Here is a 9,563-nt window from a genome sequence, read left to right on the forward strand (position 1 = left end):
TCTGTGACATCATTCAAAGAGGTAGATGACAGTGGCAAAGCAGATTTGTGCACGAGTCGCAGAACATGTGCATCTACTTTTGGAGGAACTTCTCTCTTCGAACAATCTCCAGCAGGAAATGGATAATAAGAATCCCATCTCCTAGGAATCTTATACTTTTTACCGGGCGCTGCCCAAGACTCATCCATCATTTCCGTCAACTCCTCTGACGCTGGAAATTCAGCTTTCACTGACTTTGTTCGTTTGAATACAGGTGCTTTTGCTTTTAACGCTGTCTTGGCTGGTTCTTCCAGAGAAAGCACAGCCTTTACTGCATTAATGAGTTCAGCTACATCATCTGAACTAAAGCTCTGCGACTGATCATCATACGGAGTTGAATCTATTGTTTCCGCATCATCATCCGATGTATCCTCTTGTGTAGTCTGCCATACAGACGTATCTGTCTTAGTCTTACCTACCCCTTGGTTGCTTGTAGAGGCTACTGGAACCAAACCATAGGAAGGGAGCTGCATGTATGGGTTCATAGTGTAACCTAACCCTTGAGGTGGTGCTACTGGAGCTAACCTGTCCGCTATTGAAGACAGAGTCTTTGCGAACATATTCCATGGTGGCTCTACTGGAGGTTGAACTAACTCCTGTTTTTTACTTCGCTGAAAAGCGAAACAGTTTGCACACAAACCCTCATAAGTGACCAATTGAATCATATCAATTACCCCTAACTTACAAGATAAGCATGTTAGGGCTGTAGGAGTGCTTGACAAATTCTCCTCATCACTTTTGCCGCTCACAGACATTTTTTCTGATATTGACTACACAATTTTGTGACTGAACCACACCCTATAATCAGTATATAGAGGTGATATCAATCTGACCACAGTGCACCTGATTTGAGGGTCAGAACAGGACTGACATTACACAGAAAAGTCAGCACACATACTAGCAGTCAGTCACATGTTAAAGCATTAGACATTGTCATATGAGAATACAACCTCCATAATAACTTATACATAAGTAGGAAAATTGTACTTCTGTTTAACTGGTTCTTTTTCAACATAACATGCAGAAAACACAGTAATATACAGGTCTCATATGCAATAGGTACTAAAAATTAACAGTGCACACTAAGAAGTATGTACAAAATTTCATTTGGAACCGCACTAGTCTTGACAATCTAAACAGAGTATATAAATGGCATAGAAAAACCAATATATATGCAGTTGGAAAAAATATAATTTTAAACTGCTAATGATTGGCGGTGCTCCCAGGAATTTTGTAGATTAGACTACAATTGAAAAAGAGAGACAAGACAAAAAACCCTTGTTTGGGAGCACTCGTTTGTAACAATTTATGTGATGTAAATAGAGTAAATGATGAGAAAAATAAAACTTAACCTTTAATTGTTTCTTGAATAAAAGGAAAAAAGTTATAAGACAATTTGAGGACTCGTGTCTGGTATTCAGAAAAAAGAAACTTGTTTGACCTTTTTAGCAAATGAGGTACAAGTTGCTAGGAGAGGGTGAAAATGTCAGAAGTGATATATTGAATGAATATCAGTGTGTTCTGATGAAATAAATGTATCCAGAACAGTCACTGTACATGCCTCAAAATGAAGGTTTCAAAAATAGAAGCGTGATATGGTAGCAAGGTTGAGTCGACTGGAGTTGTTCTTATGAGAGGGATAGATGAAGAAGAGGGGGCCCACTGCACCTGGTATTCTCAGGGGGTTTCCCATCCTGATACTGACCAGGCCATACCTGCTTAGCTTCCGAGATCGGACAAGATCGGGCGCATTCAGGGTAGTATGGCCGTGGGCCTGTGGTAAGGGATGTGGAGAAAGAGATAGAGAGTACTCCTATTGTCTGTACTGTATATAGATCAACCATATGTGGTCCGGGAGTATTTTTCCAGAAACAGACATAGAGGTATAGTCAGCTTTGGAGAATTAAAAAGGGGGGCCCACCGCACCTGGTATTCTCAGGAGGTTTTCCTTCCTAGTACTGACCAGGCCACGCCTGCTTAGCTTCCGAGATTGGACAAGATCGGGCGTATTCAGGGTAGTATGGCCGTGGGCCGGTATAAGGAAAATATTGAGTGGAAAGGGAGAGTGCACTGCTTTGTGTACTTCACACTCAACCACGACCACTGATGGTCTCAAAATAATATTTCCAGACAATATCAAGGTGATTTGGAGTGTCTGGAATTGATAGAAATATATTGTGGTGGGTGGAGTTTAGAAGGATAATGTGAGGTGTGTATGTGTATATATCATAATAATTAGTCTAAGGAAAGATGGTAATGATAATGGTAGTGATAACTTGTAAATAAAGAATGTACCAAATGGTAGAGCAGAGCTGGAAAATGACTCAAATTAAATGACAATTCACACAATATTTGCTGGACCCTTGGGGGGAAAAAACAGATAAATGGTCATATATTAGAAAGGAGCCCACGGCTGGCTCCCAAATGGTACTTTTAGCCTTATATTATGAATAGAAAAGGTCAAATACCAAGTGGCATATGTTCAGCAGTCAAAGTCGGAGTTGCTGCTGCGGAGCTCAAAGCTGGCTCACATATGGTACTGTTAATCCCATATTCTGAATGGGAACAATTAGTACCAAGTGTCAGTTGATTAATGATAAATACCAGAAAGTAGAGAAAATGCTACCTTGAATATACATGCGCGTTGAAATCACAGAAAAATGTCCTAATAAATGCACTTGTGTGTATAAATCACAGTTAGATATCTGTATCTAATAAATGAACCTTAGAGGCATGAGCGGGTGTTAGGACTTGGGTAAACTGTCAACTCTTTACAAACTTATGGTGAGTATAAACATCACATAAATTGTTACAAACGAGTGCTCCCAAACAAGGGTTTTTTGTCTTGTCTCTCTTTTTCAATTGCACACTAAGAAGTAGAAGGAATTTTTAGTACTGTATACCCTGCCTCCAGGGAGCGGGATACAGGGAGACTCACCACACTTCCATATCCAAGCAAAGACGCTCGAAAGACGCTGAGTGGATTCAGACGCTACTGGTGTACACTGCCGCTCTTGGTAACTGATAACGGACACGGACGCTCACCAACGGACACGGACGCTGAGCGACTCCACGTGCATGCAGACACTAAAGGCCTGCGACTCGGTCTGGGCGGGTTTATATCCAGTGTACACAACCGCAGCGTCTAAGCTGCGACCGAGTACCCTCGTGGTAGCGTCTGAGCCGGAAGTGAGGTCATTCAGTTCATGAAACGAGAGACCCGCGGGAACTGGCCATGAACTCGGAGGAGGGACGGCCAGGAGAGCGTCTGAAACCCCCTGTTGACTTAAACTCCCAGGATCGCGGCCTCACCTAGTCCTGGCGCCTATGATCCCCGGAGCGTAGCGCTGTCACACTCGAGATGTTCGGCGCATCAACACGCTGTTTGTAGTCTCCACCAAATCAGCGTAGCTGTGTCCTGACCCCTCTAGTAAGAGGAAGTCCATATACTCACTGTCTCCCCATGCTCCGGCCACAGCCTGGTAACGTCTGCTGGACCTGCTAGAACATCCGACACAGACGCCCGTCGAGACAGCACTGTACCGCGAAGGTAAGCGTTGTTGCGACCCGGTGGGGAGTTGTTGGAGCGACTCTTTCTAATACACGTTTAAGACGCTGTTAAGAGAAGTTGCTCAAACCAAAACAGTAAGTCTATAAAAATAAAGTAATGAAAACTTGAGGCTGCTTTCACAGCAGCCCTGTGACCATGCGGCTTCCTGCCGCACCAAGCAAAAAACTGATCTGACTGAGTCAGTGGGCGGGACTATATAGTGGAGGCCCCAATGCATCCTGGGAGGCCAGAAAGCTCGTGACCGTGTTGGTGCCATTTTCGCTGTCGCTCGACAATATCCCAATGTTATCCTGTGGATAATCCTGTGGACCCAGCCAGAGAAAGATATATATATATATATATATATATATATATATATATATATATATATATATATATATATATATATATATATATATATATATATATATATATATATATATATACATACATACACCGTGTGGTTGGGTGGCACTCAAGGGGACTTATTTACCAGAAATAAACACAGAGACAGTGCTCCTCAGATGTGGTACCGCATCTGAGGAGCACTGTCTCTGTGTTTATTTCTGGTAAATAAGTCCCCTTGAGTGCCACCCGACCACACGGTATATCTCTGCATGCAGCAAGGAGAGGCACCGGGGGCAGCTGTTATCGATAACGGAGTGCCGGTTATTGGAGAAGATATATATATATAAAACACAAATCGTCTCCTAGCATGCAGCGGCACTCAGGGAATGTTACATGAAATTTTTTGGCAAAAGGTGTTTATTCCATAGTGAGAAAAATGGTCCAACGTTTCGGGGTGCAACCACCCCTTTGTCAAGGTGAACACAACAAAAGTGAAAACAAAATGCAAAGTGATTACCTTTATACGTGAGGGAGGTGAGGAGGTCCCGCCAGCGGGAGGTGCAGCAGCGTTTCCGGGGACAGGAATGTAATTCCTTCCCTGCTTGTGCGCGTGAAAACGTAGTGCGTCAGCTCCGGTCACGTGGTCCGGCATCGCGTCCCATGGCGTCCTGGTTCCCATAGTAACAGTCCGTGTGACTGTCATGCACTGGCAGCCTGCACGGAGAACAAGAGTACTCACAGGGTGTCATGGCGCGGTGGGCACGGTCCGTGCTGAATGAATGAACATGTGCTATTAAAAGATTAATGTGTCATCAACGAAAAAAAACTACATAAAAATACACAATACATACATTTACATGTTAGAGCAGCTATGAAATATAATACTATGGCACATTAACTGTAATCACATGGTGGAGCAGCCCTGTCAAGGCAGCCATATCGCTCCATATTTTAGCAACGTATAATGTTGTATTCAAAATTGCACTAATCGCGTTCTGTAATACAGCTTGTGTTACACACCTGAGGCCAGTGTGCACCCCATCCGATGTCTGCCCCCTGCGGACAGAACACGGAGGGGCGCACTCCGGGCACAGATATGAACAGGAGCTTTTTAAACTACAATCATTCCTATACCCTGAAGTGATAGTTCTATGGCTAAGAAACTAGCGTTGTTAAATATCAAAATACATTCCACGGCATTTTGTCATTGAGTCCGTTGGGCTTAATGGTCGCCAGATTGTAGATCCATCTCGCCTCCAACCTCAATAAGTCGCCTGCTCTGTCTCCACCCCTCAGTTTTTTTGGGCATTGATCAATGATCTGAAATCTTAGATCGTTCATAGAGTGACCGCGGTCGGCATAATGCCGGGCTACCGGCTGTTCTGATGGTTTGCCTGATAGTGCAGTTTTGACAGCAGACCTATGTAGTGCAAGACGATCTCGGGCATTACGGATGGTCTTGCCCACATATTGCAGCCCACAGGGGCAGGTGATTAGATACACTATAAAAGTGCTAGTGCAGGTAAGTATGTGCCTGATATCATATGTTTTTCCTGTACAGCAAGATATGAAAGCGGAGCCAGGATTCATAAATTTACAGGTCTCACAACCTAGACATTTATAACATCCAGGGGGTCTGGAGAGAAACGTGGTTGGTTCCGGTTTGTCGAAACCTGTGATGTCCGAATGGACGACCCAATCTTTGATGCTCTTTCCCCTGGTGTGACAAACCATAGGTTTCTTTCTGTGCAACGATGGTAATGTCCTATCGGTTGTAATAATGGGCCATAATGCTTGTAAGGCCCTGGGCACTACCGGACTGGCTGTATTATATTTTGTGACAAATGGTAAGATGTGAGTGTCCTTTTTAGTTTTCTGGCATAGCAGATCCTCCCTGCGCATGCCTGCTACTTCATGCTGACTGGCCTGTAATGCTTTGATGTTGTATCCCCTTTCAATGAATCGATCCTTTACTACAGTCAAGGCTCCCTCTAATTCAGTGGGGTTGCTGGTGATCCTTGCCGCCCTGATAAATTGTGATTTGGGCAATCCTTTCTTCAGTGCCTCAGGGTGGTGGCTGTTATGTCTGAGCAGTGTATTTTTATCCGTTGGTTTATAGAATACTGCCGTCGATATTTTGTTGCTGTTAATAGAAACCATCACGTCTAGATAATTTAATGTGGACGAGCTCCACGACGCTGTGACCTTGATGGGAGAGATTCTGTTGTTTATGTGGGCGATGAGTGCTTCAAATTTCTCCTGGCCGCCAGTCCACAGGATGAATATGTCATCTATATACCGAGCATAGTATAAAATATGTTGTGATATGGTGACATCATTAAAAAACAGACTATAGAGCCGAAATTTACAGACAGCTGGGGGATCACCAAGTCTATCGAGAGTTATCTCAAGATCCCACTATGGAATATAAACAAGAAATTGACAACATCTTAGATGTGGCCACCGCTGCCGGAAAAATCTCCAAGAAACTATGTTCGGCTCTCAAACAGGAATTCCCTGTGGTACCAGTTTTATTTACAGTGCCTAAAATACACAAATATGTGGACAAACCCCCTGGGAGACCGATCATCTCTGCGCACAAGTCACTTTACCAACCTATTTCATCGTTTCTAGATAGCGTATTGCAGCCGCTCATTTGTCAACAACCTAGATGCATCAAGGATACCACCATGTTCCTGAACCAACTCAGGTCATTACCGAACATTCCCACAGGCACTTTAATTTGCACTATTGACATTTGTAGCTTATACACCAGCATACCGCAAAGGGCGGGACTTGAAGCCATGAGGGATTTTTTAACCCGTGTTAACATGGAGTCTATTGAGACAAATTTGTTTCTTGAGCTGCTAGAGTTGACCCTCATAAGAAATTATTTTTTATTTGATGGAAGATTTTACTGCCAAGTAAGTGGGTGTGCGATGGGGAGCAATGTGTCGCCATCCTTCGCCAATACTTTTATGCTTCAGGAAGAGCAGAACATGTTTTTTAATGATGTCACCATATCACAACATATTTTATACTATGCTCGGTGTATAGATGACATATTCATCCTGTGGACTGGCGGCCAGGAGAAATTTGAAGCACTCATCGCCCACATAAACAACAGAATCTCTCCCATCAAGGTCACAGCGTCGTGGAGCTCGTCCACATTAAATTATCTAGACGTGATGGTTTCTATTAACAGCAACAAAATATCGACGGCAGTATTCTATAAACCAACGGATAAAAATACACTGCTCAGACATAACAGCCACCACCCTGAGGCACTGAAGAAAGGATTGCCCAAATCACAATTTATCAGGGCGGCAAGGATCACCAGCAACCCCACTGAATTAGAGGGAGCCTTGACTGTAGTAAAGGATCGATTCATTGAAAGGGGATACAACATCAAAGCATTACAGGCCAGTCAGCATGAAGTAGCAGGCATGCGCAGGGAGGATCTGCTATGCCAGAAAACTAAAAAGGACACTCACATCTTACCATTTGTCACAAAATATAATACAGCCAGTCCGGTAGTGCCCAGGGCCTTACAAGCATTATGGCCCATTATTACAACCGATAGGACATTACCATCGTTGCACAGAAAGAAACCTATGGTTTGTCACACCAGGGGAAAGAGCATCAAAGATTGGGTCGTCCATTCGGACATCACAGGTTTCGACAAACCGGAACCAACCACGTTTCTCTCCAGACCCCCTGGATGTTATAAATGTCTAGGTTGTGAGACCTGTAAATTTATGAATCCTGGCTCCGCTTTCATATCTTGCTGTACAGGAAAAACATATGATATCAGGCACATACTTACCTGCACTAGCACTTTTATAGTGTATCTAATCACCTGCCCCTGTGGGCTGCAATATGTGGGCAAGACCATCCGTAATGCCCGAGATCGTCTTGCACTACATAGGTCTGCTGTCAAAACTGCACTATCAGGCAAACCATCAGAACAGCCGGTAGCCCGGCATTATGCCGACCGCGGTCACTCTATGAACGATCTAAGATTTCAGATCATTGATCAATGCCCAAAAAAACTGAGGGGTGGAGACAGAGCAGGCGACTTATTGAGGTTGGAGGCGAGATGGATCTACAATCTGGCGACCATTAAGCCCAACGGACTCAATGACAAAATGCCGTGGAATGTATTTTGATATTTAACAACGCTAGTTTCTTAGCCATAGAACTATCACTTCAGGGTATAGGAATGATTGTAGTTTAAAAAGCTCCTGTTCATATCTGTGCCCGGAGTGCGCCCCTCCGTGTTCTGTCCGCAGGGGGCAGACATCGGATGGGGTGCACACTGGCCTCAGGTGTGTAACACAAGCTGTATTACAGAACGCGATTAGTGCAATTTTGAATACAACATTATACGTTGCTAAAATATGGAGCGATATGGCTGCCTTGACAGGGCTGCTCCACCATGTGATTACAGTTAATGTGCCATAGTATTATATTTCATAGCTGCTCTAACATGTAAATGTATGTATTGTGTATTTTTATGTAGTTTTTTTTCGTTGATGACACATTAATCTTTTAATAGCACATGTTCATTCATTCAGCACGGACCGTGCCCACCGCGCCATGACACCCTGTGAGTACTCTTGTTCTCCGTGCAGGCTGCCAGTGCATGACAGTCACACGGACTGTTACTATGGGAACCAGGACGCCATGGGACGCGATGCCGGACCACGTGACCGGAGCTGACGCACTACGTTTTCACGCGCACAAGCAGGGAAGGAATTACATTCCTGTCCCTGGAAACGCTGCTGCACCTCCCGCTGGCGGGACCTCCTCACCTCCCTCACGTATAAAGGTAATCACTTTGCATTTTGTTTTCACTTTTGTTGTGTTCACCTTGACAAAGGGGTGGTTGCACCCCGAAACGTTGGACCATTTTTCTCACTATGGAATAAACACCTTTTGCCAAAAAATTTCATGTAACATTCCCTGAGTGCCGCTGCATGCTAGGAGACGATTTGTATACTACATATCCCAGAAGGCACCGGGGCGCCTATTACCACAAAGGGTGAGTGCCAATCCATTGGTATACATATATATAAAACACCATATCTTCCGGCACTCTAGACTTCAATGCTCCTTGCTCTGGTGCCCTCCTCTGGGATGATGGCCCCTGGTATGCAGAAATACAATGGAGTAGGCGGCACTCAGAGACTAATAACAGAAGGTTGACCGTGCAAAAAAAGCCCCTTGGGGCGTACTTTATTGTGACGTTTCGGGGATGCTACCCCTTCTTCAGACAAAGTGTGAATAAACAGTGAAACAACTTAAATACCTACAGAGGACTTACCCCTCCCCGTCCGCCTCAGCGTGCTCCCGGTCTCCACGGGCGCCTTCTCCCAGCGGGCACTTCCGGACGCGGCTGCATTGGTCGCACCGGAAGTCGCGTCATTTGTCCGGTGCCGGGAGCCATGGCAACGAGCTGTGTACGGACGAACAGACAATGTAAAAGTCCTCACAGTGCAAAAACAACAACCGACATTATTAAGAGTGAGGCTAATCAGCCCCACATAGACGTGCAATGTGAAACATAATGTTGACAAAACAACCACACTTAAAAACAATGTTTGTAATCGTGTACAATCTCTGC

General features: G+C 44.4%; 1 protein-coding gene and 2 pseudogenes across 1 annotated transcript in view; all 3 read right to left on the reverse strand.

Moving 5' to 3' along the window:
- TRUB2 (TruB pseudouridine synthase family member 2) overlaps window positions 1-9,326 on the reverse strand; it is a 114,011-nt gene extending 104,685 nt beyond the window's left edge. The window contains exon 1 of the mRNA XM_063933236.1: window positions 9,264-9,326. The gene's annotated coding sequence lies outside the window, so the exon portion shown is untranslated. The remainder of the gene's footprint in view (window positions 1-9,263) is intronic.
- On the reverse strand, window positions 1,696-1,813 carry LOC134947008 (5S ribosomal RNA; annotated as a pseudogene).
- On the reverse strand, window positions 1,954-2,071 carry LOC134946010 (5S ribosomal RNA; annotated as a pseudogene).
- Window positions 9,327-9,563: the final 237 nt, after the last annotated feature.

Source organism: Pseudophryne corroboree, chromosome 7 (assembly GCF_028390025.1).
Source record: "Pseudophryne corroboree isolate aPseCor3 chromosome 7, aPseCor3.hap2, whole genome shotgun sequence".
NCBI classification, from domain to species: Eukaryota; Metazoa; Chordata; class Amphibia; order Anura; family Myobatrachidae; genus Pseudophryne; species Pseudophryne corroboree.